We start from the raw sequence: 23,559 nt of genomic DNA on the forward strand, positions 1-23,559 counted from the left end.
CATAAGAACATAAGAACATAAGAACATAAGAACATAAGAACATAAGAAATTATTTCCATGCGTCGTAGGAAGCCCCAAACATTCGCACGATGACTTAAATGACTATTATTTATTTTTCATTAATTTTGAACAATTTTCAGATTGTTCTGTCAATATTTTGCAAGTGTTTAAAGATTACTGTTAATACCGTGAAAATTTGCCATGTTTTTCTAGTGTAATTTGTGAAAAATACACAATTTTCAATGAAAATTTAGTGAAACAGGTTTTTTACAATACCTACGAAATAAAATCAACTCATTGCATTCCGAATGAGCCATGAAAAGTTTCAATTATACTTGTCATCACAGAAATATGGACGAAACACTTTGACGTGTTTCTTCTGGGGGTGACTCCAAACTTTTGCACGGGAGTGTATATAAACGTGGTGTCCTATCCGCCGGGGATACCACACCCCATACGCCAGCGGTGTGAAATTATGATTTTTACACATTACTTTTTTTTTCGGTTCGCTGCCCTGGGTAAACAAGGGCAATTTCTCCCGGGGAATCAAGCGTGAGTCTCGGAGCTGGATTGTTTCACGTTTTCGGGGGGCAGAATATCGATTCAGTTTCGTACCGAGCGCTGGCGTATGTTACAGGACTTACTTGTAGCCAAGTATACCAAGATTTTATATGAATTGTCTCAATGCAGGTAAACGACTATGAATCTTCTCTATGATTGCATAAACACGTTGTAGTCTTCCTAAATCTAAGACCATGAAAATCTACACTTATGTCCCTTTATCATTTTCCCAAAACCCCAAGAATAGATTCAAGATGCAACAACATAATCATGGTCAGTATGGTTATTTATTAAGAGAAAAAGTTTTCGTAGAATCAATTTACAATCAGTTTCAGGTTTCATTTTTCCCTGCATCTTGGTCAACTCACGCTTACCTGTCTGATGAACTTAATACTTCAACCTAAGAGAATATTGATTTGCTTCCCTGCATCCCTTATTTATGAGTCAGGACGATGACGAAGAAGTTACTGTCATTGTCTCGAAAGTTTTGATATATAAGGAACTCTCGTGGGATACGACGTTGATTTTTGCTTGGTTCGACAAACGCCAATATGTTGCATAATGTATAAACAATGATGAATTGGTCCAGAAAGTTTTGATTACAATTTCTCAATTTTGGAATCAATCCATCTCTTGGGAATATGTACTAGAGGTCCACATAGCCCTATTGGTAAACGCGCTGCTATTTAACAAGACCATACTGAGGATCGAGGGTTCGATTGTTATGTTTTTATGTTCTTATGTTCTTTTGTTCTTGTGTTCTTATGTTCTTATGTTCTTATGTTCTTATGTTCTTATGTTCTTATGTTCTTATGTTCTTATGTTCTTATGTTCTTATGTTCTTATGTTCTTATGTTCTTATGTTCTTATGTTCTTATGTTCTTATGTTCTTATGTTCTTATGTTCTTATGTTCTTATGTTCTTATGTTCTTATGTTCTTATGTTCTTATGTTTCTTATGTTCTTATGTTCTTATGTTCTTATGTTCTTATGTTCTTATGTTCTTATGTTCTTATGTTCTTATGTTCTTATTTCTTATGTTCTTATGTTCTTATGTTCTTATGTTCTTATGTTCTTATGTTCTTATGTTCTTATGTTCTTATGTTCTTATGTTCTTATGTTCTTATGTTCTTATGTTCTTATGTTCTTATGTTCTTATGTTCTTATGTTCTTATGTTCTTATGTTCTTATGTTCTTATGTTCTTATGTTCTTATCTTATGTTCTTATGTTCTTATGTTCTTATGTTCTTATGTTCTTATGTTCTTATGTTCTTATGTTCTTATGTTCTTATGTTCTTATGTTCTTATGTTCTTATGTTCTTATGTTCTTATGTTCTTATGTTCTTATGTTCTTATGTTCTTATGTTCTTATGTTCTTATGTTCTTATGTTCTTATGTTCTTATGTTCTTATGTTCTTATGTTCTTATGTTCTTATGTTCTTATGTTCTTATGTTCTTATGTTCTTATGTTCTTATGTTCTTATGTTCTTTATGTTCTTATGTTCTTATGTTCTTATGTTCTTATGTTTATGTTCTTATGTTCTTATGTTCTTATGTTCTTATGTTCTTATGTTCTTATGTTCTTATGTTCTTATGTTCTTATGTTCTTATGTTCTTATGTTCTTATGTTCTTATGTTCTTATGTTCTTATGTTCTTATGTTCTTATGTTCTTATGTTCTTATGTTCTTATGTTCTTATGTTCTTATGTTCTTATGTTCTTATGTTCTTATGTTCTTATGTTCTTATGTTCTTATGTTCTTATGTTCTTATGTTCTTATGTTCTTATGTTCTTATGTTCTTATGTTCTTATGTTCTTATGTTCTTATGTTCTTATGTTCTTATGTTCTTATGTTCTTATGTTCTTATGTTCTTATGTTCTTATGTTCTTATGTTTGAAGAATTTAAAATTTTCATAATTCTGGTTTCGACTTTCGGTCGGTCCAGGATTTTCCCGATAGAAATTTCCTAGAATATTCTAGGAATAAAGCATCTTCGTATCGAGGTTAAATCTCATTGCATCTCGCCACGCAGATAAGGATTAGATATCATATCCAGACCACCAACTAGCATTACGGCACTCGCCGTATAAACCAAAGAGGATAACGCAGCCCCGGGAGAAATACCGGAGACTTTGGCCCATTTTTACTGCGCAGGATCGATAATGAATTGTCGATGGATATCATCGTCGTCGTCGTTGTCGAGAATTCCGTGCCCATCGTAGACAGTGTGCAGACGGAAGGCGAAAAAAGACAAGTAACCTTTTCACCCGCCCTCACATTCCGACGCCTCACACCGGTTGCCAACAGATGTCCAACCTTCCGGGAGCACGCCATACACATAGGGTAGAGGTACCGGTATTCGTCGAGGTATCAGTATTCGCCACCCTGGTTTATCTATTGTTTAACGACATCAAAAACCTTAAAATTTATGTAAAAATTTTTTTTTTTTTTCCTGAGAATCAAGCTTCTTTACACCTTATTTCACCATGGTGTATCTGAACTCGCCATTCTCTATACAAAATCAATATAGGTGGCGCATTTCGGAACCAATATGACGAATACTGGAGCATGTGATTCAGTATTCGCCACTTCAGTTGATTGATTTCTAAAAAAAATCAGTCAATTGGTTTATTGATTTATCAAACATATTTTTGTTAGGGTGTTAAATACTGGTACACCTACCCTCCTATGGAGAGCGTCCTCCGAAAAAAACAGCAACTTTGTGTTAGTGAGCTGCTCCCCAATAGCCCCCCAACTGTATTTACCTTTGCCGGTTTCCACCGGATGACAGTAGAACAAAGTCTCAATCTCTATATACATTCCAGCTACATGTGTTCTCCGAAAACGCTGAATGGGATGGGGTTGAATGGCGCGCACTTTTGACAGTATGTATATAAAACTGCAATTATGTTCCGTTTGTTGCCGCGTGTATACCAACTGACATCCGAACAATGGTTGCGCTGAAAGCCAAACAGGTGGAGATGTGTACCAACACATACCCTGGCAATAACAAGTTGACTTTGCAACCTACGCCGTCCAGGGTTAAACTCGCTCCCGTTGCACAATGGTCCGAATCGACTATTTTGCAGGAAAAAACATTTTTTTCTGTTCTCATTGATTTGAAATGGTTAATGTCATCTTGTTTGTAATGATTGTCCGACATTGCCCCGAAAACCATTTCCCCGAATGTTTTTTTTCTCAAAGGATTTTCTCCCGAAAACCATTTCCCGAATGTAATGTTAACCCGAAAACTTTTTACAAACACATATTTTTTTATTATCATTGTAACTTTGCTTAGCTTAGCTTAGACTGACTACACATATCAATGGTTGCTATTCCGTGGTTGACCGAAGTCAGTGAAAATGCAGAAAGAATCAACTAGAAGTTTGGCTGGGATTGGCCATAATCTTCTTCAATGTGCATAATTCAGTGCCTTTATTTATACAGGGTCAATAACGGTGTCGGCCACGTCCTTGCAGTCAGGTGAGATTGGGGGAAGGAATGTCAATGTGTAACCTTTGCTATTTGGAGACCGCGTTTGTCTCTGCAGCTTCACAAAGGTTATTGAGAGGGATGTTTGTTAATGGGGAGGATCGTTAAGTCACAGGATTCACTTTGATAAACGATTAGACCATGATAAATAATTATTTGTGAGATATAAACATGCTTATATGTAAATATAATATTTTCATTCGATATGAACAATTTCTATGTAGAGGAATTATGCCGACACTTAAGGTGACGAACCATTCATAGTTTGTTGAAAAATCATACTTACGTCCCACCGTTGTAACGATTAAATGTGTAGTCATATATATTTTATAGATTATAAATAGTAGCATGAAACGAGCTCACCAATTGATCCGTCATCCTTGACTGAGCAGCAACAATCGATTCTACCCCATTACCCCGAATACCATTTCCCCGAATGCCATCAGCCCGAATTCCATTACCCCGAATGTACCATTACCCCGAATTTCATCACCCCGAATGCTATTTCCCCGAATTAACAATTATCTTGACATGATGATATTGATGGCAGTTCCTCATGATATTGGAATTCGGGGTAATGTCCTTCGGGGTGATGGGCCGTTCGGGGTTTTGGAATTCGGGGTAATGGCGTTCGGGTTAATGGCATTCGGTGTAATGGGATTCGGGGTAATGGGGTAGAATCGCAACAATCCACTTTCAGCTTCACTCGTTTGCTCGGCTATATAAAAGCACTCAGAGAAAATAGGCGCGAAAACAACTGACGACTGCTCGGGCTTTCTTGACGCACTGCCCAGGAGCAAGCGTCAAGGTCGAAGGATCAAAAAGAACTAATCGATCGCGGCACTTTTTCACTTTACTCGTCCGACGCGCGACATGTTTGGTCCTGCCCTCATCGCCCGCCCCCGCAGGAGCAAGCGTCAAGGTCGAAAGATCAAACACTATTCCATGTTTTATTAATTATCGGTGTAGTAGACGAAATTCAAGAAGCAAGTTAGATAATCGCTTCACATGAATAATTCTCTTATGAATGGTTTGGATCGAACAACGACAGACGGCAATCAATGACAGTTTCCACTGACAGGTGTGCATTGAACTGCATAAAAGCTTAAGGCCCAAGTAAAAATGGAACAAAGGTAAAAAGTGAAAAAGCAGTTTTCGCCGTTAAAATCGACAAATCGAAAAAAAAGAAAAACACACAGCTGTTTTATTTCCAAAATATAAAGGCTGTGTGTTTTTATCTTTTCAGATTTGTTGATTTCAAGGGCAAAAACTGCTTTTTCATTTTTGACATTTGGTTCATTTTTACTTGCACCTTAATCGACGCTGACAGTTTAGTACACCGTATCGAGGCTATCAGTGGATCATTACTTCCGCGTTGGAAGTTTGTGTTTTATAAAACCGATGGTTTAGTTACTTTTACAATAATTGATAACATAATAGTGGCTTGTTTTCAATTTTATGAATATCTCTTGTTCAGAACAAAGGTTGTTCTTTCTTATATTACTGGTCTAATAATCATAGACATCAAAATAGTTGATAATTTTAAAGCTAGTGTCGCAATTTTTTAATTGTAGGCATTTTTTTTTTTTTTTTTTGAAGCTTTGCTGCGTTGATATCGTTCAGCTTACAGCTGATACTGATTTCATCAGAAGCTCTGTTCTTCATAGACAACAACATCAATAAAAATTAGTAGAACTACTGAAGCTTTGATAATATTGTTCTGGTAATAATATATTATTTCATTACAAAAACGAATACTTAAAAGTCTAATGTTTTATTCCAACATTTTAAATGCCTTCTATCTACTCTTAATGAAGAGCTTTTTTCAAATTGACATTTTTTTCTCATTGAATTAATGATTATTAGCATTTTGAGTATGCATCACTAACATGCTCACTTTATTTGACGTTTTCGACTAGATGTTTAATTTAGGACAATTACATTCGGCAAAATTGTTTCTAATCATGACATAAAATAGATATTTATTTGGAAAACTGTTGTTGATCATCAGAAATGCAATAAATAAACACGGTTTTGCATCTACGAAAAGTATCTAGAAGGAAGACTCCAGGTTTAATTATGTAGGACTAGATATAATGGATTCTAAAGTCTAATGTATGTCACTAATTATAATTAATAAAACTACGTGTAACTTAATGGACATATGGCATGAGGACGTTTGGCCGAATTATGTATCTTTGCATAATAATGAGAAACAATGTTAAAGAACAGCCAATCACTACAAGAAGGGAAAATTCTAATTGCAATATTATAAGGTAAGTGTCACTAATTATTGGAACAGTATAAATTTAAACAATGGCCTATTATTCTAAGAAGGCAAACCTCAGCCGATTTTACATTAGGCCAGATGTTAATAAGCCAAAGAAACCACTGTTAAGGTGTGGCCCATATAGATTTGGAACATACACAAATTGTTGCAATGCATGTATGCTTCAAGGGAAAAATAATAAAAATAAAACAATATTCATCCACTTTTACAAGACATATTGGGACTTTTCCCGAAATATGGTTTATTAATTGGCTCATAGTTTTTTTTTTCATACATGTTTTTGACAAGTTCATCCTACTTAACTTACAGTTCGTCGATGTTTTGGCGATACTTCCATTCGCTCTTAGATCCCGCTTCATAATGGCCCAAAATCTCCAAATTGGTCTGAATTGGTCTATTATGTTAGTATCATCATCACGAAAAAATCCTTGAATTCTGTCAACACTTGATCAAACATCTTCATGGTACGGAATCTGGCCACATTGCTTTTATTTTGTTTCCTATTTGGTTGTGTGTAGACATGGTCGCTTCAATATCCGAAGACGAACCCATTGTACGGTACTGCGTAAAGTACCGAACTTTTTGGCCAAAAATCGCGGTCCAAAATGTTTGGATTTGACTCAATGGTAATGGCTTAATAATTTGTGGCATGTGATCCGTCAAAATAGTTTCTTCGCACTTATTCAGTACTGTGTGGTATTTCTTCAAAATCATAACACTTTGGTTATTTCTATTCCTGATCAAGATGGGTTTTCCAAATTTTTGCGCGCAATTATTGCTCATGTTGAATTCCTCAGAAGTGCGTTCGAACTAACCTACGAAAAAAAAATCATGTGATGTTATTATTGTTATAGACCGCACATGGACGGTTCCGCTGCTAAATTCGGCCACTAGAAACGTTGTAAGAACTAAACCATTTGTTCCAATGCTATGTGCACCACACCATAATTAACCCTTTGGGGCCGGCGCGGTCATATATGACCGCAGTACAAAAAAGGCTGTAAAAAAAGAACCAATGAACAAATGCATATACTGTCTTCGGAAAAGTTGTCCCAAATATACTCTTTTATCAGAGAAAAATATGAAGTATATGCCTTTATGACCTAATTGACAACCTAGAACATCCTGAACATCCTGAAGTTTGGAAAATTGAACTATAAGTACATACGAAGCGTGAAATGCTGTTTGTGAACATAAATGGTGTTCAGGCTAGATAATACAGAATTACTCTTTTAACGAAAACACTATTTCACTTGCTTTGCTATGTCCTGGGATGTTCTAGGACGTCCAAACTGTCCTGAAGCACACTCTTTGAAATCTACAACCGTAACAGTAATTGTTTGGGTTAAAAACAATAACATTACAAATTCAAATAAAATCTACCAACCTCTGAGAATCTCAAGAGCTATTTCAAGGAACGTTAGGGATATTCCAGACCCTCCAAATTACCCTGAAGTTCAGAAATTCAGGACTACACTTGTTCCAGTAGTTATTCTCGCTAAACTGAGTGAAGTTATATAATCTACAATTTTTACTGAACCTTGTCACGAAAGGCTACTTCAAGAAACGTTTGAGGTATTCCAGGCCCTCCAAATTACCCTGGAAATCTGAATTTCATGTCTACATTTATTCCAGTAGTATTTCTTGCTAAACTGGGTGAAGTTATATAATCTACCATGTTCACTGAACTTTCGCACGTATCAATAGGATGTTTTAAAGAACGTTTGGAGTATTCCGGGCCCTCCAAATTACCCTGGAGTTCAGAACTTCAGGGCTACACTTATTCCAGAAATTTATCTCGCTAAACTGAGTGAATTTATAAAATCTTTCCTATTCACTAAACCTTCTCATGCATCAATAGGCTGTTTCAAGAAACGTTTGGGATATTATAGGTGCTCCAAATTACGCTGGAGTTCAGAACTTCAGGTCTACACTTATTCCAGTATTTTATCTTGCTAAACTGAGTAAAGATATATAACTTACCAAGTTTACTGAACCTTGTCACGGATCAATAGGCTAATTCAAGGAACGTTTGGGGTATTCTAGGCCCTCCAAATTACCCTAGTGTTCGTAACTTCAGGTTTACATTTGTTTCAGTAATTTATCTCACTAAACTGAGTGAAGTTATATAATCTAACATGCTCACTAAACCATCTCATGGATCAATAAGCTCTTTCAAGGAACGTTTGGGATATTCCAGGCCCTCCAAATTACCCTGGAGTTCAGAACTTCAGGTCTGCACTTGTTCAAGTAATTTATCTCGCTAAACTGTGTGAAGTTATAAAATCTAACATGTTCACTGAATTTTCTCACGGATCAATTAGCTGTTTCAAGGAACGTTTGGGGTATTCCGAGCAACCCAGATTACCCCGGAGTTTAGAAATTCAGATCTACAATTGTTCTAAAAAATTTTCTTACTTAACGATGAAGTTATTTAATGTTCACTGAGCTTTCTCACGAATCAAAAAGATATTTCAAGGAACGTTTGGAGTATTCCAGGCCCTCCAAATTACCCTGGAGTTCAGAACTACAGGTCTTCCCTTGTTCCAGTAAATTTTCTTTCTAAACTGAGTGAAGTTATATAATCTACTATGTTGACTGAACCTTCTCATGGAACGATTGTGGTATTGCAGATCCTTCAAAATTTCCCCAGGACTTCAGAACTTCAGGTCTACTATTTTTCCAGTAATATTTCCTTCTAAACTGAGTGAAGTTATATAATCTACCATTTTCACAGCACCTTCTCATAGACCAATTGGCTATTTCAAGGAACGTTGGTGATATTCCAGGCCCTCCAATTTACCCTGGAGTTCAGAACTTCAGGTCTACCCTTGTTCTAGTAACTTTTCTCGCTAAAATGATAATTTTTTTCCCTTTGGGGCCGGCACGGTCATTTATGACCGCAGTCGGAAAATGGCTGTATAAAAAGAACCAATGAATAAAATTTACTGTCTTCGGAATAGTCCTTGCAAATATACTTCCCTGTCAGGGAAAAAATTTAGTTGTATGCCTTAATGTCCTACTTGGCAACCTAGAACATCCTGAACATGCAGAAGTCTGACAAATAGAATAATTAGTATAAAAGTAGCTTAAAATGCCTTTTGTAAATACAATTGATGTTCGTACTTGGTAATACATACCTATTATGTCAAGAAAAACGCTGCTTCCGATGCCTTTTCATGTCCTGGGATATTCTACGACGTTCAGACTATCCCGAAACTCAATTCTCGAAATTTACAATTTCAGGGTGTCCACGATGAAATTGCCACATACAAAATTGATTCGCAAAATTCGAGTTTTCATCCGATTGCCATCAAAACTTCAGGGATTGAGAAATAACTATTAAACTTCATTTTACCATTTTACTCGTATTTTATTTACAGTCCATACGTAAATGCCTGCACCTTGGCCTCAACCCCGGCCATGAGATTCTGCACAACCTGTGAATCAACCGTTTTTTGCATGTAAATCCATACTTTCATGGACAACGAAACATATGTGAAGGCCGACTTCAAACAGATCCCCGGCAACCTGTTTTTCACGGCCAAGGATAAGTTCAGCGTTCCGGAGCATGTCCGCACTCAAAAGAGGTCCACATTTGCGAAGAAATTCCTGGTTTGGTAAGCCATCTGCACGTGCGGGAAGCGGAGTGCACCTTTCGTGACCTAGGACACGATGAACGGACAAGTGTACATGAAAGAGTGCCTCCAGAAGCGGCTGCTCCCTCTCCTGAAGGCCCACAACGTCCAAACAATCTTCTGGCCGGATTTGGCCTCATGCCACTACTCCAAGGACGTGCTGAAGTGGTATGCGGATAATAAGGTCAATTTCGTGCCGAAAATGTTCAACACTTCCAACACTCCGGAGCTCCGCTCCATCGAGAACTACTAGGCGATTATGAAGCAGCACCTTCTTACACACTTAAATTATTTTGCCGACCTCAGCAAACGGATTGCCGAGAATCCAACAGCTGAGATTTCGTTTGCCGAATCTCGGTAAACTTTTTACCGAAATATCGTTAAAATTTTACCGAATCTCGGCAAACCAAATTTTTCACCGAGATTTCGGCAAACGTTACCGAGATTCGGTAATTCGGTAATCTCGGTAAAAGTTTTGTCGAGATTCAGCAAATATTTTACCGAGACTCGGCTGTTGGATTCTCGGCAATCCGTTTTACCGAAGTCGATTTCGGAAATTAGGTGTGTAAACAACCTAAGGTAGTGAGGACAGTAGAGGAACTGAAGAAAGTATGGGTTCACATGCAAAAAACGATTGATTCACAGGTTGTGCAGAATCTCATGGCCGGGGTTAAGGCCAAGGTGCGGGCATTTCCGTATGGACTGTTAATAAAATACGAGTAAAATGGTAAAATGAAGTTTAATAGTTATTTCTCAATCCCTGAAAATTTGATGGCAATCGGATGAAACCTCCAATTTTGCGAATCAATTTTGTGTGTGGCAATTTCATCGTGGACACCCTTTATCTTCGTGCCTGCCACACTGTGAAAGTACTCAAAGCTGAGGAGCAGGCTTTGTCCCATTGGGGACGTTACGCCAAGAAAAAGAAGAAGAAGAATCTACCAGGTTCACTGAACTTTCCGTGTGATCAAATGGTATTGCTAAATACTTTTGAGATACTCAGGGTCATCCGCAATGCCCTGCAGCAGTCCCTGAAATCTACAGTCGTAGCCTAGTCCGTAATAGCAGTTGTTTTCGCTTACATAACCAATCGAAATCTGTGAACCTGGATCGGCTCTGGTCGCATGGTTTGCTGCTAGGGTTTGATTAACATCAATAAAGAGGAGTAAATATCGATAGAATGATTCGTTTGGGGAACAAAGGAGATTGGTAAGCACTGATGACGCTTAACGAAATTTCGGTAAGTTTAGTGTTCACTGTGCTTGCACTTTGAGCTGTCAACCCAATCGCGAAGTGTCCTCATGGATACACTGTAAGACTAAAGTACCCTTTAAAGGGTAAAAAAGTACCCTCTTTGAGAGAAACTAGTTTAACTCATAAAAAGAGTACAGTGCTTGTACTCTTTAATGGGTAAACCGCCTGTACGTCAAATTAAGGTGTAAATTTTACCCATTATTTGGTTTGAAGAAAACAATAAAATGTGTAAATTTTGCCCACTTTCTCTCTCTCTGAATAACCTTATAAAATATATTGTTTTGTTGAAAAATAAGAGAAGATTAATAAAACTAAATTGAAATACAACATTTATTTTACAAACATATAAAACAATTTATAAATGAACCCCAACATGCAATGCTCAACCGGCATCTCATTGAAGAAATCAGGACAGCTTGGAAGATTTAATGATTTTATCGAGGTCTTCGTTTGTTCCAGCTCGCATCTTCTTTCACCCGTTCTGCATTGGTTCAATCTGAAAAAAATCATATATAAATATTCTTCAAAGGTCGTTCGATGATTTTAATTGATAGGGATTGAAAATTCTTACCGTTAAATAGCAATTAAAATAGTTTTGAGGAACTTTTAGGATCTCACTGATTCGAAGTTGCGACTCCATTCAAATACTCTTTAAAGTATTTTTTCACTCTTTAATGGGTAAATGCCCAAAACTAACAAGAGGGCAAAAAATACCCTCTTTTGAAACTTTTTAAGTACCCGTTATTTTGACAGCTCATATATCATTGAAAAAAGGGTATTTTTTACTCCTTAAAGGGTAATGCCGGGTTTACAGTGTAGTCTTATAGTCCACACTGCCATCTGTTGCAAGAACCGCGCGAAGCACTGTCTGCCATGATGGATTTTTAGTTGACGTTTGCCTAACACGCACACTACTACACGAATTGCCTGTAAGTTTTGTTCGCATCATTCAGCAGAGTGTACACTATCAAAAGTCAAAGCGGTCGAACACTAGCGCCTTTGGTGAAACGATCGCGTCGGTCAAATGAAATTCAAATTCATCGTTAAACGCATGTACCATGAGCTTCTCAAGAGTGTTACGTCTGTTTGTCTGTGACAGTACAGTAGTGACACCTCTACACGGATAGTCGTGTTGCACGATTGCAAAAAAGAAGTAGAGCTCGAGATTTGTATGACGATTACCGGATCTTTTCGTAAAGGAAAGAGTCTTGACTTCCTTGGGCACAGAGTATGTCTGCCACACGATATATCCATGTAAAAAGGTCATTAGCTGAGAAAGATCTCAGGTAACAAATGTGGAAGTGCTAAACTAACACTAAGCTGAGAAGCCAGCTTCCTCCCAGTGGGAACGATATGCCAAGAAAAAAGGAGAAGATTCGTCGACAAACACATACATTCAAAACGTGTTTCTACTCGTTTACGCATTTAGGCTCTACTGACGTTTTCACAAATTGTTCTCAAACAAAAGGTGAAAAGCAGGGGTTTGAAAATAGTATATTTTTACGTGACATAATTTATGGATGCTTCCCAATAGATGTCGCTAATTATGACTGGAAACTTTGTCGAATACACCATGTTTCGGAAGTGCTTCGTTTCGTGGTTATTAATTTATTACCACTAAATCCTGACTCTCATCGCGTTGTAGATCTTATGTACTGAACATCCCGACAAGTTAGATAATCTAGAACATTCGAAATGATCTGATAATATTTGCTGAACACTCAGAAGGTTCAGAATATACGGTAGATTACAGTTCATCACCTTGTATGATGAACAAGGTTGTTATTACAAGCATTGACTTCAAGTAATGAACTCAAGAGCAGTTTGGAAGACCTAGCAACTCCCAAAAAATATTTGTCATCATTTCTTGTTATGTTTATCATTTTGAGCACCAAAACTATTGAAAGGCGTTCAAAAAACTGTATAATAGTTCTTGGAAAAAATCAGGCCCCAAAGGGTTAAAGCTGGTAATTAATGGTGCGTAAAATTCGTCGGTAAAATGTTCATCATATATTTTCCCTTCTTTTATATGTCAGCTATTCTTTCGAAATATCTTGTTAGCAACTACCTTCTTCTAATTATTTCTGAGAGAGTGCCTGTTTATCAACTCAGTGGGCACATTCGCAGTTCAAGGGTTCATTCACAAATTTCTTGACGCCAAAAATTGCTATTTTTACACCTACCCACCCCCTTGTACCATTTTTTGTATGGAAATTTCACATATTATGTATGGCCTGTAACATTTTGAGGACAACCCACAACATTTGTTGCCCCCTTCAGCGTTACGAAATTTGTGAATGGGCTTTTAATAAAATAAGCCTTTTATCGACTGAGAGCTTTCTTTGACAATTTACCATTCTTATGCATGTGCCTCTATGCCCAGGGTTGCCAAGGAAATGCTCAACGTCCATAACCCTCAAAATGGTCTTGCTGAACAGCTGCGTGCTCACTGCTATTTGTACTTCTTGGTGGTTTTCATACTTCAATTTTGTTTTTCAACAAATATTTTCCTTTCTCTTGAATATAGGTTGTGCCAAAGCATCACGTTGTTACAGTGGTCATTCACGTCATAGCTGCAAACATTTCACCAGAAATTTGCCCTTCTTTCTTAAATAGGCTGTTCTTTCAAGATTTCGTTGGATAAGCTAGTCACTAATATTTCCATATAGAACAGCTATTTTTTAAAGGAATATGTCCTGAAGGCATGCACTAAAGTGAATCCTGCTATAATTCTAATCAGAAATTTTCCCTTTCTTTTACCTACTTGTTTTAAAACAGACTGGTCGCTTATGGATTTGTTGTTCCATTTAAACTTAATAGTTATGCATTCTTTCAACTGCAATCGTTAACTGAGATGCCAGATGTTTGAGAAGGAGTCGGAACAACCAATCACGAGAGGCAGCATTCTTTGCATGGATGGGAAAAATCTTGAAATTCACTCTACAGTAGCTAAGCAAAGTCAGCAAAGCCAGTGAATCTCACGCCCATCACTGCTGTTGGCAAAAAGCCTTACAAACAGCAAAACACCCATTGCTAAGGGCAACTCTAAATTACTGTAAAAAAACGTTCTATTTCCCACTGTATTTCTCGCATTTAGAGCTTTCAATGACACTTATGATGTAGAAAATTCATGCATTCAACATAGGCTACTTGATGAGATTCACGTTTTTGAACTACTGTACTGGGAAGAGCCACATGAGTTTCTCGAATTTCAAGCCTACTACTGTTACCCTGAGAGAGACTCGCGAAGTGGAAAAATTCAACGTCATATGCAGCCCAGGTTCCGCTAACACGAAATGTCAAATGCAGCCCGCCGTTTTTATAGCTGAAAAAACGAAAGGTATTGTATTCAAAATAATCTGTTATTCAAAGTCGGCGGAACACTTTTTTCTAAAGTTGCCGGTAGGGTAAGAGTTCCATTAGTTGTGGGTGTTCCTATAATTGTGGTAGTGCCATTTTCACTGATTTTATTACATTAGCCACAGAACCGACACTGCCAATCGACGTATTGGCTTATTGGTATACGGAATAGTTGAAAAGAGCATTCAAATTGCTTCAAAACTGACGAAATATCACTGAAATTGCTAAAACCTTTCTTCCTTGTACCAGTAGTTGCGGTAAAGTGTTCCTGTAGTGGAGGATCCCATAAGAAATCAACGGATACCGCAACTATAGGAACACAAATTAAAAATATACCGCAACTAAAGGAACAGTGTACCAATAGTGGAGGTATTATTTTTCACTGACATGCCGTGGGTTAGTGCGATGAAATCATTTTTCTCATTAAGTTAATGATCGTTCCTTCCCGTTACAACATTAACATGTACGTTAGACTGGCCCAGCTCAGTATGGGAGAAAAATAAAGTTGTATGATTTCACGGGGCACCCCAGGATTATTTCTTGGGGTTAGAGGAAACCTTTCTGAAAAATTCAGCTCATTTGGTCGTTCCATGAGCTGTGAGCTGGCGCATTTGAATTGAAGTTAATATGGGATTTTCAGCTCAAACATATGAGCCACAGCACATCATCTACTGTTTGGTTCAGGAAAATTGATGATCGCGTTCAATTGGACCCAGAATTTCAAAAACACTACTTGATATAATAGCGAAGAATATTGTAGAAGATTGTACCACGATCAAAATTAATAAAGTTGGTGTTTTAACCATCTGAAGTATATCATTAGGGCAATTCAAATTTTAAAAATGTTTGAAAATCCAATCTCCCATATGCTCCTTACCATCCTTACCATAAAAATAGTGTTCTGTGAAATTTTCAGCTTTCTAGGTGGTGATTTAAAGGTGGCCCAAAGACAATATAGGTTTGTATGGAAATTACTATGGAGAAATTTTGAGATATGATCCAAACACTCTAGTACTGTATTGTAAGTAGAAACTTATCATCCCATATTGAAAACTCATTCTTCAAACCTTAATGAAGGATGTTGCTGAAGAAACAAATCCCTTTCGAGCTAATTTTATTTGGGATTTTTGTACATGTTTGCAGGGCTATAATCCCATATTAAGCTAAATAATAGCAAACATACTCATGGATATCTCTTCTGCTATCCTTCGGATTGAATTTCTCTCTTCAGCAAATTTATTCATTATGGTTTGAAGAACGAGTTTTCAATATGGGATAATAAGTTTGTATTAATATTACAGAACTACCGTGTTTGGATCATATCTCAAAATTTCTCCATAGTAATTTCCATACAAACCTATATTGTCTTTGGGCCACCTTTAAATCACCACCTAGAAAGCTGAAAATTTCACAGAACACTATTTTTATGGTAAGGATGGTAAGGAGCATACGGGAGAATGGATTTTCAAACATTTTTGAATTTTGAACCGCCCTAGTATATCATGCAATACTGCTTGTATTTCTTCGACATAGCTTGGAGGTAACCACTAAGCGCATCATAGCCACCTATGACGCTGGGCGAGCTGAGGCACTTGTCGCATGCATATAAGTGACTGTACGGGAGTGCTGATCTAGGCCTAACTTTCAACAACTGAAACAGTAATGAAAATGAGATTAAATACAGATACAACCTTCTGCAATTATGTTCATTAGGGTATCAACTAGTGTATTTGTCACTCTGGGCTTTTTTGAACGCGAACAATTGGTATACGGAACGTAACAGTGACATAGGGTCAATTTTCAATATATTTGAGACGAATATCCCATACAATCTTCATAACGATTGCGCCAGCTGTTGGAGCAACCGATTGAGTTTAAATTTTGAGAGAGCGTTTTTCTTACCCTAAGGCTCATATCTAGGGGGTGCCCCGTTAAGTTTTACAACTTTTTTGTTTAAGGGCCAGTCTAATGTACATTAATTGCGCTTCTTGAATTTCTGCGGTTAAGTGAAAATCTAGCGTGCTTAGTACCTCCACTATTGGTACATCTACCCTAAATCTAAACACAAGATTAGTTATTTCTGATGTCTGCTACGTTTTTTTACTGAGAGGTTTATGTGAGGGTTTGACCGGCTTGCGCATGATTCGTATAAACACAAAGTGGAATAAGAAAAAACTCAGCAATCACAGAAAAAGAAGACCATCTTCGCGAGTCTCGTCTCAGCTATTACCATTCTCAGCACTGACTCTTTGTTTCCTCACTTAAATCAAAGATGGGATAGAGGCTGCTACGATATGGTGTTCGGAAAATTTGTCTAAAATAAGTTCGATAGTTTCGATACAATTATCAACAGTAACCATTTCATCCTTGGTCCTTTCTTACATTTTTGCCCGTTTAGTGACAGTTTCAAAACTCACTTTTTTAGAAAGAAGTGGAGAATTCAGCGGTTCACCCTTGATCTTGTTCGTAGTTTCAATCATATTCAGTAAATAAACGAAAGAAGAAGTTACCTCCTAATAGGTTAAACAAACTTCCTTTGTGAACGCAAAGAACGAGGGTACGAAGCGCACTGATTTTTTATCACTAAATTGTCGATTCGGACCATTGTGCATTGGTACAAGCCAGCTAGAAAGCAATCGATACCTCAGTCAACTAACTGCGGAATGTGCTCACACGTAAGTAATGTGAGCCTTGCCCGGTTCGCTTGAGACCCGATTAGAAACGGAAGCCGACGTTCTTCCACCATGATGAAGACAACGGCAGGACCTGAAGTTGGAGCTTCTGTTTCAATTAGGTAAATTGCAATTTATGGCCCTTTTTATGGTTCACGCCATGCTCTTCGCGCTCCTCACAGCTTGTTACATGTGCTCTGGTAAATGGCGCGATAATGAAATCATCGAACGAAATGCGTGCAAGGATCACGACAGGGACGACCTGAATGGCCTTCCCCGTTTCGCCTGGTGGTCAAAAGGGGCGATGATGATGGCATTATACTGGGTCCCTGGGGATTTTTTTGTCCATATACCCATTGATGGGGATCTCATTATTCGATGCTCCTAATTGATTTGGCTTTGCCCCTCGATGATGATTCAATTGGGTGAAGGTTTTTATCCACACGGAAGACAATGATAATGGTGGTGGTGTGAATATCCGGGTGAAGTTAAGCAACGCATCGAAATCTTAATTGTAATTTGACCTATTATTATCTTCTGTTTGAAGTAAAACAAATCGGAAATAGTGTCATCAATTGGAATGAAAGACGTTTAACTTAAAAAAGACAACATGAATTGCTTTACATTCAATGTAATTAAGCTATGCATTTCACAGCTAAATATATGTTGTAAATTTAAGTTTATTTTCATGCACATATTTGGAGCATCGAAATAAACCTAAATTTCAACGACTAAACCATTATTTTTCAATCGAATTCACTTTAAATTTACACGATCATGTAATATTCAACCATTTTTAGTTGAGAATTGAATGTATATTCATTTGAATTTACATGAAGCTGTAACAACACACGAATTTGATTTATTTTTACAGTAGACTACAGTTTACATCACATTGAAAATTAAATATTTTTTTCTGTGTTATTTATTGATTAGTGAGGCATATTAATGCAATATCTTTTGAACTGCACTGAGAGTATGACTTCAACAATACAAAAGCATTGCGCTTTAGGAGGAGAACATTGAGGAGTTATAGCATAGATTTGAAATATTGAGAATCAAACTAAAGATCAATTTTAATTCAACCTCTCGAGAACTATTATGCCGATTACCTGAAACGAATCATTACCGAATGATCATGATCGTAACAATCACTTTGGACACTGAGATGGCTTTACACACTTTCCAGCAGCATTCCGCACGTACCCACTCTTACAGAACCATCCACTTTTGCACTGAGCGATACACATCATGGGCTCCCGTTTGATTGACTCACATGTTGGTGGACATGCTGAGCCACATTCTTTATACTCCTGATTAGCTGAAATTAACTGTAGATTAGCGTTTCAATGCCATCAGCAGCGGTGTGATATCATGTAAGGTTTTTTATCTTTACCTCGTTGGGCACCAACAATGGCTAATGCCAAAGCCAAACAGAAAACTACACCGATGATGAATCTCATTTTTGTTTTTTAAGCAACACGACACCTAACTACGTTTTGGGTTGTGAACAACGTAAGCGCTGAATGTGAAATGATCTGTAACTGCCTTTAAACATTGGATGTGTGGTGCGATCGTTTGCAATGGGGAATTACCGGTGGAACCTGCTCGTTTGGTATTTACTCCAATTATACTTGTTCAAAATAATAATCATTTTCTTTGGAAAGACCGGGTCCAAACAAGAATTGAAAAGAGATCAATGGGTAGAAAAATAAAGCACTGGAAAGAACTGTTTATGTAGTACTGAGAAATACTGTTTTATTGCTTTAGATAGTTTTTAAAACTTCCGAGAGCAGAAAGAATTTGTGTACATACAGAACGAGAGTACTATGCGCACTCTATCAACTATCTGTTGGTTGATTCTTCGCATGCGTTATTGTTTTCGACAGCGCATGTGAAATAAGTTCACGTTATCTTGAACAAAATATCGAATATAGTTTTATGGGCTCTCGAATTCGTGATTTCAGAGACATAACTTTTGAAGTTTTTCCAAGCTTTACAAAAAACAAAGCAATTTTGAAAGAAAATAACTGTGTTCTGGGATTAGTTCATGAGGTTCATGAGAAAGTTTAATAAGATCATCAAAACTTGGATACTGAGCGTAATAACAAAGCGATCGAATGTAGTACTAGAAGCGGTATCCATTATAAGCCGAACTTTTGTATCTCTATTTTGTCTTTGATTGAAGTACAGTACAGTGAAAGTTTGACTTCAACAATGCAGAATCATCACGACAGAAGCATATTGACGAGAGTTAACATAGACTTGAAGTACTGAGATTCAAACTAAAGAAGTGACCAATATATTATAATCCTTCTTTACCCTGTATTGCTTCCGAGAACTAGTACGGTGAAACCTCTATGAGTCGATATTGAAGGGACCATCGACTCAAGGAAATATCGAGTCATGGAACAGCAATGCTATGGGAAGCCCTTTGAGGGGACCATCATAGTAACCATGAAATTTTGTTTTTAGTATGGTTCCATGAGTCGATATCGAGTCATGGAACATCGACTCATGGAGGTATCACTGTATACCGAATATCTGAATTACTAACGTATTCCCGCAACACCATTTAACTTATCACTTTATTTTTATTAACCAATCATTAACGATCATGATCGTTACCAAATTCGAATACAATCACTATGGACACTCGTACGGCTTAACACAGTTTCCAGCAGCATTCCGCACGTATTCGCCCTCACAGAACCATCCTTCTATGCACTGAGTGATGCACCTCGTGAGCTCCACACTTTTGATCGACTCACATGTTGCTGGGCATGCGGAACCGCACGACATGTACACTTCATTGACTGAAATTAACTGTAGATTAGTACTTCAACGTCATCAGCAACGGTGTGATATCATGTTATGTTTTTTGATATTTTTACCTCGTTGGGCATCAACAATGGCTAATGTCAAAGCCAAAAAAACTGAACCAATAATAATACGCATTTTTTTTTTTTGTCTAACGCAATACCGAACAGTTGATCTGTGAACAACGTAAGCGCTAAAAGTGAAATGATCTGCAGCTACCGTTAAGTATAGGTTCTGCGGTGCGATATTGCAGAGGGGAATTACCGCTGGATTTAGTTCGTTTGATATTTACTACAATCATATTCGTAAAACGGGCGCAGCTATTGAGCAAGACCTTGCTGAGGGTGGCGGGTTCGAATCCCGTCTGTCGAGAATCTGTTAAAGTGAAAAATTTTCTTGTCTTCTCATGGCATAGAGTATCTACGATATACAGATGTAAATATGATCAATTGGTAAAGAAATCTTTCAATTAATAAGTGTTGAATTGCTCATAAATACACAAAGCTGAGAGGTTTTATCCCATTTAGCACACAGCCTTGGCTGTCTTGGTAGTGTCATTCTCAAAACACACCCAAGCCGTTCCCATAGGGGACGTTAGCCACAAGGAAGTGACGTTTCAAGTAATACTGTTTCATATGGTATGCCCTCTTCAACATCTTATCCAATTTCTCTCGCCGTTCCCTTACGGTACCTATCCATCTAGTATTCATTGCTTTCTTCTCCATGCTCCCTCTTACTTCGAGCAAAATAGACCGATATGCCGATAAATAAATTAAAACCTAGTGGTAACTTCCGCGGATATAAAGCAAAGCCATGCACAAGATGTTTGGATTTTTTGGCCGGGTAGTGCAACATCTTTTCGTAATGTAAATTTCCATGATTTTTCTGGGGCCTGCTACACGAATGCAAAAAATTGCAACTTAGGCAAATAATGCTGTCAGTGCTCCCAATACAAACTATAGAAATGCTCCCAAGCTGAAGATAGCTCTGTCTCAATGAGGACGCAATACCAGGAAGAAGAAGAAGGGTTTCCAAGAATGCCTAAGCACCGCGAGTAAGGTGGGCAGATCAAGTGCACAACGATTTTGGTGGGACAGAGCCGAGGATGGAGTGATGCAACCACGGTGTAATATGGTTGATTCATCACTGATATCTGTCCAGATGTTAACTAAATAAATGAAATGAGGCCTCCATGAGATATTAATAGTGCGACTCTATGACACTACCCCGAACGCCACTACCCCGAATGCCATTACCCCGAACACCATTACCCCGAAAGCCATTACCCCGAATGGGTCACTACCCCGAACGCCATTACCCCGAATCCATAACATTTTGAGACTAATTCTTATAAGAAGGTGGAGAGAAAATTATACGAATCCTTATTAATACTCATACAAGTTTGTCTTAAAAATGATTTTTTCAAATATTAGGAGATAAAAAAGGGACTAGATTTTCATAAAACAACTTTTACATACTATGTTTTGTTTGGGTTTGTCCTCTTATTTTGATGAGATTAACACAACTACACTGCAATGCTCTGAAGAACAGCTTATTTTAAAAAGAAGGGTGAATTTGTTGTGAAAAGAATAGCTATGATATGCACGAAATAAGCATGTAGTAAAGTTTCGTTTTGGACACTGCTACCCACTTCCTCCACTCATTTTTTTTATGTCGACTACAAGCATTGAGATCTTCTACAAGATTTTGTTTCATAAACGATGGTAATAGAAGGTCACCCTGGTATTATCGCTGCAAGTTATGCACTATGGAATCCGTTTAAAGACCAACCTGATAGACAATCTTTCCGCGGTGGCATATAAACGCTAATATACTTGTGTATGATAGAAAAACCGCGGCCACTGATCACCGTTACAGTAATACTTTCGTTATTTTGTGGGATCATTCAGCTGAGTTTTAATAAAATAACCACAAAAAATAGTTGTGTTTGATTCAATACAGTGAATGTATGATGATGGCAGAAAAGTGGTGAGCAGTCCGATAGAGACCTGACAATTTTAATGCAAGTAGGTAAAAGAAGGGGAAATTCCTGATTAGAATTAGCAGAATAAACTTCAATGAATGCCTTAAAGATATCCTGCTTTGAAAAACATTAGCTGTTCCATATGGAAATAATAGTGCCTAGCTTATCCAACGAAAATTTAGAAGAACAGCCTATTTAAAAAGAAGGGCAAATTTCCGGTGAAATGCTTGCAGCTATGACGTGAATAATCACTGTAAAAACGTGATGCTATTGCACAACCTGTATTCATAGGAAAGGAAAATCTTTGTTAAAACAAAATCGGAATATTAACACCGTCAAGAAGTCCAAATACCGGCGAGCACGCAGCTGTTCCATATTGAGGGTATGGGTTCGAATTCCTCCGATGGTGGAATTGTTGCACTAAAAAGTTCCTTTACTTCCCTGGGCTTAGAGGCACATATACAAAAATGGTAAATTGACAAGGAAAGCGCTCGGTCAATGAAAGGCTTGTTTTGTTGAAAGCCTATTCACAAATTTCTTATCGATGATTGGGTGGTTGTCATCGAAATGTTACACCTCTTTCAAAATTTGTAGAATTTCCGTACAAAATAATTACGACGGGATGGATGGGTGTAAAAAATGGCAATATTTGGCGTTATGAAATTTGTGAATAAACGCTTGAACTGCGGAAGTGCCCACTGAGCTGTGAAACAGGCACTGTCCCAGAAAGAAAAAGAAAAAGAGAGTGGTCAACAGAATAACTGACATAAGAAAGAAGGGAAAATATATGATGGACATTTTACCGACGAATTTAACACATCATTGATTACCAGTTTACATTAGAGACGCATGCATGAATGGTCATTCCTCTATAACAGTATGGTCATCATTTTTGCACGCAAAACATGATACTTCATTGTATTTCATACTATTCGGGGTAATGGCTCATTCGGGGTAGTGGCGTTCGGGGTAATGACCCATTCGGGGTAATGGCTTTCGGGGTAGTGACCCATTCGGGGTAGTGACGTTCGGGGTAGTGGCGTTCGGGGTAATGGCGTTCGGGGTAATGGGATGGAGCCTAATAGTGCACATTGTTCGTTGGATTAATCATATTTTATTTGAGTTCTGGGTGCACAGCATGCGGGGAAAAAGCTCGCACCTAACTAGCAGCAGTGTTGGGAAACTCGTGAGTACTCACTGAAAACTGTAAACTCACTCGCGAGTATGAGTTGTACAGCTTGAACTCTCGCGTGAGTATACTCAGGCGTGAGTTTCAGTTGTACAGCTCATACTCGTGAGTGAGTTTTCGACTAACACTTACTCACTCATGAGTAATTTTACTCACTTGAAATATTGTAAATATTCTAAAAGCTTGCGAATGGCCCAAATAAATAGTAAGTAATAAGTAAGGCTATTCTTGGGGTGACCTTATTCAAATGATAAGATGAAAATTTCATTCTGAAAACTATTTGATGCACGCAAAACGTTA

The 23,559-nt window shown here is 37.6% G+C and overlaps 1 protein-coding gene and 2 long non-coding RNA genes across 3 annotated transcripts in view; 1 reads left to right on the forward strand and 2 right to left on the reverse strand.

Annotated features, from left to right (window-relative positions):
• The window catches only part of LOC110675138 (protein pygopus-like), a 165,615-nt gene that overhangs the window by 92,164 nt on the left and 49,892 nt on the right, over nucleotides 1-23,559 (forward strand). The window lies entirely within an intron of this gene.
• On the reverse strand, nucleotides 18,144-18,965 carry LOC110675991. The gene is made up of 2 exons (XR_002499976.1): nucleotides 18,663-18,965; nucleotides 18,144-18,587 (listed from the first exon to the last, which is right to left on the reverse strand). It is a non-coding gene; the product is annotated as an uncharacterized LOC110675991 (long non-coding RNA).
• LOC110675992 lies at nucleotides 19,841-20,295 on the reverse strand. Its single transcript, XR_002499977.1, has 2 exons — nucleotides 20,161-20,295; nucleotides 19,841-20,082 (listed from the first exon to the last, which is right to left on the reverse strand). It is a non-coding gene; the product is annotated as an uncharacterized LOC110675992 (long non-coding RNA).

Source organism: Aedes aegypti, chromosome 2, assembly GCF_002204515.2.
Source record: "Aedes aegypti strain LVP_AGWG chromosome 2, AaegL5.0 Primary Assembly, whole genome shotgun sequence".
NCBI lineage: Eukaryota > Metazoa > Arthropoda > Insecta > Diptera > Culicidae > Aedes > Aedes aegypti.